Genomic DNA, 7,064 nt, shown 5'->3' on the forward strand with positions numbered 1-7,064 from the left:
TTTTTTTGAGACAGAGTCTTGCTCTGTCACCAGGCTGAAACGCAATCTGGTTCACTGCAAGCCCTGCCTCCCAGGTTCAAGAGATTCTCTTGCCTCAGTCTCCCGAGTAGCTGGGACTACAGGCATGTGCCACCACGCCTGGCTAATTTTTGTGTTTTTAGTAGAGACAGGGTTTCACCATGTTGGCCAGAATGGTCTCGATATCTTGACCTCATGATCTGCCCGTCTCGGCCTCCCAAAGTGCTGGGACTACAGGCGTGAGCCACCATACCCGGCCGACTTTTGCCTTCTTATATCCACAATACATGTTTTATGAAGAAGATTTTGCTAATAGCTCTATTTAGAAAGAATAAATATGAGCTATGGTTTAGGTTTTATGCCCTGGACTTACTCTTCCTATGATTTCTATTTTGAGATTAAATCCTCATGTAAATAGAAAAACACTTATTACTTATAAAAGCAAATTAGTTATTGGTTTGAGTTTTTGACACTGAAGCACACACTTTTGACTTTATCTTTGTCTGTCCCCATCAGTGCCGCTCACTGTCTCCCAGTATGACCTGGCCATGCCCCGCACTTACCCTCATCCTGCTCAACCATCTCCATGCACTGCCCAATTCCATCAGTGATTCAGGCTCCTCCCAAGGCTCCCTGAAATGGGTACAGGGACATTGAAGCATAAATCAGACACATTCCAGGCACAAAAGCAACCCATATTGTAAAGCGGGCAGCTGTGTTCCCACTTCCCTGAAGTTGGCAGTGATATCAGAGGACAGGAAGAAATACTTTCCCTTGTTAGGGGGTCTGTTCTTCATGTCTCAGGGCCTCTGATCTAGTGAACACAACTGTCCTGAATGTGAACAAACTTGCTAAATTCCTGGTTTCTTGCTAGGTGGCTAGAATAGATTTATAAGACTTCCTTACTTACCCATGTTTGCTGAAGTCTGAATTCTTACCAGTATGATTCCTTTTCTTGTAAGGGGTAGCTTAGGGAAGATTGGTCCCATTGCCATGCAAAGAGAGGTAAAGTGAATTTCTACTCGAAGCAACCTTGAATTTGAAACTAGGTCTTCCACTGTTTCAAAGCTGGCCTGTAGGTCCAACTGTGCACATATTTGGACATCATATCTTCATCAGAATCCTCAGGCATGTGTCCTCAAGGTCTTGTGTGTCTGCTGTACTCAGGATAAAGTTATTTCTCATTATGGTAAGTTATAATTAATTTGTCAGAATATAATTCATTATCAAGATAAAGTTATTTATCATCATGGCAAGGATAAAAAAAAATTTCCCCAGATGTGGCTGATCCTACATTTTAAGTGATTGTTAAATCGGAAGAAAATCTTCCAAAAATCTTTGGAAGAAAATTCATCACCTGTTGTCGTTTGTTGTGTCTCTAACGCAGTAACAACCTCACAGGACAACCTAATAAACAGCTCCCAGATTCTGTTCTTTGCTTTCTTGTATTACAAATATATTTTTCGGACCGGACATGGTGGTTTAGCTGTAATCTCAGCTACTCCAGAGGCTGAGGCGGGAGGATCACGGGAGCCCAGCAGTTCCAGACTACAGTGAGCCAGGAGTGCGTCATTGCAACGCAGCCTGGGCAACACAGTGAGGCCCTGTCTCTTAAAAAAAAAAATAAATTAATTAAAAAATAAATATAAATGTAATTTTTGGGCCAACACCTTTTTTATTTTTTTGAGACAGAGCCTTGCTCTGTTGCCCAGGCTGGGTGCAGTGGCCCCATCTTGGCTCACTGCAACCTCCTCCTCCCGGGTTCAAGCGATTCTCCTGCTTCAGCCTCCCAAGTAGCTGGAATAACAAGTGCACACCACTACACTCGGCTAATTTTTGTATTTTTAGTAGAGGCAGGGTTTCTCTGTGTTAGCCAGGCTGGTCTTGAACTCTTGACATTAAGCCATCCATCTGCCTCAGCCTCCCAAAGTGCTGGGATTACAGGCGCGAGCCACCATGCCGGGCCAAATTCCAGGCCAACACCTGTTGACACACATTGCCAGATACAGATTCCGGAATCCAACCCGGAACACCGATGGGCCCACAAAACACTCAGAGGCCCTGGCAGCTGACGATGTTAGCAAATTGGGTTCTCAGTGTCTGGGGTACAGCCCCGAGGGTCCCCTGCACAAGTACCAGTCTCCGCAGCTCCCCTCATCTCCACGCAGATTCTTCCCCACACACTTCCCCTTTCTTTGGGCCGCTGACGCCTCTTGGACCTCTGAGGTGACTGCCCGCCCACAGCTTCTCTCCTTCCGGGAGCTTCATTTCTTGATCCTCACCATTGTGGCTCAGCGGGAAGCCCAAGGTCCAGCACGCGAATCAGGAACCTGATGGTTTTTTGGGTTTGCAGGCAGCCGCCCAGAAAATAGATGAAAGTAACAGGTACCAATGTCAAAACTGCAGTGACTCGCCAGACATACTTCGTATTTGCCACTTTGCTAAGTGGCTTGTTGAGTACAACAACTGCAGGGGCCCGGGTTAGTCTCCTGAATGTCTTTTGGCACGACCTTGGTCAGTTTACCTTGTGGTCATGAAGCCTCTAAATGCACTTTTAGGGTATGCAGTATAATTTTACAGGGCAAAACGGTTGAAGGAGCCATAAGGGAAGTGAACTCAAATTCTAACCACATTGGCCAGGAATTGAACCCGGGTCTCCCACGTAGGAGCCAAGAATTCTACCACTAAACCACCAATGCTTCTTTCTTATTAGTGCCTGGCGGGATAACTGAAAAGAGTATCCAGAAAGACGTAGAACCTGTCAGAAGAGGCTTTTTCAAGTGTCAACTCAAAGTTAACAAAGACATCCAAAACAAATGTTTTTATAGAAACATTTTACTAGACAAAGTTATAAATATTAAAATAGCTTATTTTTCGTATCGAACTCTTAACTCTGAGAAAGGTCTTTCTACCTGTATTACAAACCCCTGATAATGAAACATAAAAAGTTCATTCATGTTTCTTTTTTCTAATCCTAAATCTTCAATTGTCAGCCTCAAACTGCTGCCTTAGTGGTTCTGAGGTGACCTAACCGGTAGTTTAGGTAAATAAAGTTCTAACTGGGGAGGAAGTGAGAAGCAGAAGCAGAATTAGAATTAGAAGGAAGAGAAAATGAAAGGCCAGGATCCAGGTAGAGATAATGAAGAAACAAAGGCTGGTCCGCTGAGTTAGTCCTTTGTAGCTGTTTTTTAGCAAAAGAGTAATTAATGATCAGTCTTGTAATCATTATAATACTATTATTTCTCTGCTTGAAGATGTAGAATGCATTGGAAGGAAATGTGATATAAAAAGATTAATAATGCTTGCAGTCAATGTTTTGTTGTTTGGGAGAATCCAATTTCCTAAGTTAATATGTTTTGATATATTGGCTATGTAAGGAGTAGACTGGTTTAAGCAAATATTGAAGGTCAAAATATTAACAAATTAGTCTTTAATGAAGTTCAAAGAGTAGTGGTTTCCTTCCTCAATCTTCCCTTGAGGGATTAAACTGAAGAGAAATCTAGAGTTTGTCCCACATATTGGGTCTGGGAGTCATTAAGACTTTTTCAAAGACAGGAGCTGTGACATGAAATCATGGTTTTTCTCTAGCCGAGAAGCCAAGCCAGGCTCAGGTTAATCATAAACTTGAGCCAACAAGGAAATCACCCTTCACATTGACCTCGCAGAGCTGTGGCTCTATCTGTTCTCTGCCCAACACCCAAGACACACACCAGCTCTGGCCAACAAACATTCATATACTGTCTATGTCAACCAGAGCCATGTTTATTCCCAAATCTCTTTCTAAAATACAAATCTGTCCTTTCTATTCTCAACTCTGAAATTTACAAAGGCCTCATATGCATCTCAGAGTCACAGATACTAAAACTCAACACACCGGGGAGTTCCCTGTCAGCGTCATGTACCACCCTCTACCTCAACACTCAGTGATCAGCCCCAAGTCAGCATCTCCCAGAGAGTAGTGGGTGGTCCTGGGTGTTTCAGCAGACACTGAAAGCTGCTTCTACCCCTGCCTAGACACTTAGCCTCACCACCATCCATCTTATTTCCCAAAGCAAATCTTCCTTTGGATAAACTCTCCTGTTTTCATGGCATAACAATTTCAGTTTAATTCAAAAAATAGTGTTTAAGTGTATTGGATACTCCAGAAGCGTACTGCCATTTTAATACCACACTTTTCCATCTATCAGCTCTTGTGATCATTAACATAAGCAGATAAATTACAGCCAGTGTAGTCTGCACCATTTACTTGCCACACTGTATGCTGAGTGACCCTTCCACAGCTTAAATCTGCACCTAACTTCAGCCTAAAGCCGTGTCATGTCCCTTTATTTCTTCAGTACGATGACTAATACCTTATTCTCTGTACCCTGTTTCCCTCTATGCTCATCATTCTAACAGCTCTTGCTAATTCTCAAATCCAGCAGCAGCAAACTACTTGACATGTCACAAACTTCTCACGGGTTCATGCCAGTGGATTCCCAGTGAACCAGCGGCCTCAACTCAGGCTTCCATAACAAAATACCACAGACTGGGTGGCTTAAACACGAGGAATTGCTTTCTCACAGTTTGAGAGGCTAAGAAGTCCAAGATCAAAGTGTGAGCTGATTCAGTTCCCTGGTGAGGGGTCACTCCCTGGCTTGCAGACTGCTGCTACCTTCTCCCTCTCCCTGGCATGATAGAGAGACACACACACACACAGAGAGAGAGAGAGAGAGAGAGAGAGAGAGAGCGCTAGTGCACTTTGGTCTTTCTCTGTTTCTTATAAGGACAGTGATTTCACCATGGAGATCGCATGGTCATGACCTCATCTACATCTGATTACCCTCCAAAGGTCCTACCTCCAAAATTACCTTCACATTGGGGGGTAAGGCTTCAGTAAGTAATTTGAAGAGGTCACAAACATCCATTCCATCGCACCAGCCCCTGCGTTTGCAATCCAGTCTCTGGGCCAAGCTTAGCAGTATAGAGCCCAAGGCTTCAACTGACAGGATTTTTATGCTCTCATGCTCTGGCTCCTTGGCTCCAGAAGCTTCTAGAACCAGTAGGGTGGCACATTCTGTAGCAACCATACTATAAAACACGTGGTGGGTAAAGGAGTACCTTATTAAGTATTTTGGTTATGCCCCCATTAGTGTGCTTGGCTCAACCTATTAATAAACATAAGTAGTGATTCGCATCCACCTCAGTACCATCCCCTGCAGTCATCCTGTCAGTTTCCATTCTTTTATCCTTGGCTTGCTTGTTCGATATTCTCAAGTGATTTACTCCTTGTGCTCTCCTTTTTCCCTCAGAGATATCTTGTGATTTCTTTGATTCTCTCCACCTCTACAGGTTAATACGTCTAATTTTTTAAAAATCTGTAGAGGGATGTTGGGAAGCTGTGGGGAGAGCCCTTGGGCTTTTCGCTCGGGTAAATGGCAGATTCCTGGGGATTCTGGGCCTCCGCCTCCAGCTGCACTAGTGCTGGCCACTTAGCTGTTCTCAGCAGCGTCACCTGGAGCAATAGTGCTTAACCGCGCTGCTGAGAGGACAGGAAGCAAAGCGGGAGTCGGTGGCCTGGAATCCATCTAGGCAAAATTGAGGGCTTGCGGGGACAAAGCGGTAGAGAAGGGTGAGCAATCCAGTATCTGGACGCCACACATTAGGAATTGCATTTATTAAATCGTTGATTATCTAAGCCTCAGGAGAGTAGTTTGGACACTTACCGGTTTTCTGAGGATTATTTGGGGAAGGGGTATGCATGCAAATGTGTATGTATGTACATAATTCGTGTGATTTCCGAAAATTGACTCTACGAGTTCCAGATGCATAGAACTTTTTCTATGTTCTAAGTTCCAGGTTTTAGAACCTTTTCAAAAAATATTTTGTTTTTGTCGTCTCGCCAATCAGTCAGACCAGCAACTGTATCAGAGTAGAGCGGAGCCAAGCGGGACGCTTAGGAAATGCGCTAAGATGTCATCTACTTTCAGTGTCAGCCTGTGAAAATTCAGGGAATTGAAGAGCATGAAGAGAGCCTTAAGGAATTTCTGGAACCAAAGCTACTATTAAGCAGGCCCGCTGTGATGTCCTCTTACTGGCAGACCAGTGGCAATTGTAGCCGGGTCGACAATCTGTCTAGATTGATGAGGTCTAAAACGTACACACAGGTTCAACTAGTTTTCTGTTTGTTTCACAACCTCGATTAATTTCACTAAATTTAGGGGCAAAATCCTCATGTTTCCACCCGGTTTCGAACCAGGGACCTTTCGCGTGTGAGGCGAACGTGATAACCACTACACTACGGAAACCACGTGTGTTCCCAAACAACAAAATATAATCATGAAAATCTTAGATCAGCCATTTCTATTACAGTGTCTAAAGTAAGAAATCCAACCGCATTTTGAAATTTGACTGAAAAAAGCCCAGCAAGCGCCAGCCATCAAGGAGACTACGGCTCCCAATAGGGCCAGGCTTAGCATTCCGCGCCTGTCCCCAAAACGAAGACCATAGGGAGCCACATCCGGGCTTTAAACCCGGGAGGCCGTGGGGTTTCCAGTTCCAGAACTAAGGGCCCGGGTGCGGGATCCTCCCGGCGGACACTCTCCGCCTCCCAGAAGCTGCCGCAGCCGCTGGATTTGGAGCGTCAGAGCCCCGGGCGCGCCCCGCCGCGGAGGAGTGTGGACGCCGCCTGTCCAGGGATGAGGACCGCTCGTCGGGGACTTTTCCCCGGCGCCGGCAGTCAGCGTTCTGCGCTCTTCGCGTCCTCCCAGGAACCGTAGGATCAGCCCTGCCCGCCCTTCCCCAGGCCGAGGGGCCCGGGCTGCGCCCTCTTTCCTCGCGCGCCCTTGGGCCTCAGCGCCTCGACGTCTTCCTCCCAAAGGGCGTCCCTCACTGCCGCCGTCTTAGCCTGCCCGACTCAATTTAAGTAACAGTTCATCACACTTCCAAATTTTAGCAGGTACCGTAGCAAAGTATGACAGCCTTCAATCAGGAAATTCCGTGGGATTCCTCCCCTCCACCGCTCCAAAGTGTCTCAGGGCACTTGGCTGTTTGAAAATATGAGCACG

The 7,064-nt window shown here is 45.6% G+C and overlaps 1 non-coding gene across 1 annotated transcript; it reads right to left on the reverse strand.

The window, feature by feature from the left end:
* Positions 1-6,232: 6,232 nt before the first annotated feature.
* On the reverse strand, positions 6,233-6,305 carry TRNAV-CAC. The gene has a single exon. It is a non-coding gene; the product is annotated as a tRNA-Val (tRNA).
* Between the last annotated feature and the right edge of the window lie 759 nt (positions 6,306-7,064).

The sequence above is a fragment of the Cebus imitator genome, unplaced genomic scaffold (genome assembly GCF_001604975.1).
Source record: "Cebus imitator isolate Cc_AM_T3 unplaced genomic scaffold, Cebus_imitator-1.0 Scaffold831, whole genome shotgun sequence".
Taxonomy (NCBI): domain Eukaryota; kingdom Metazoa; phylum Chordata; class Mammalia; order Primates; family Cebidae; genus Cebus; species Cebus imitator.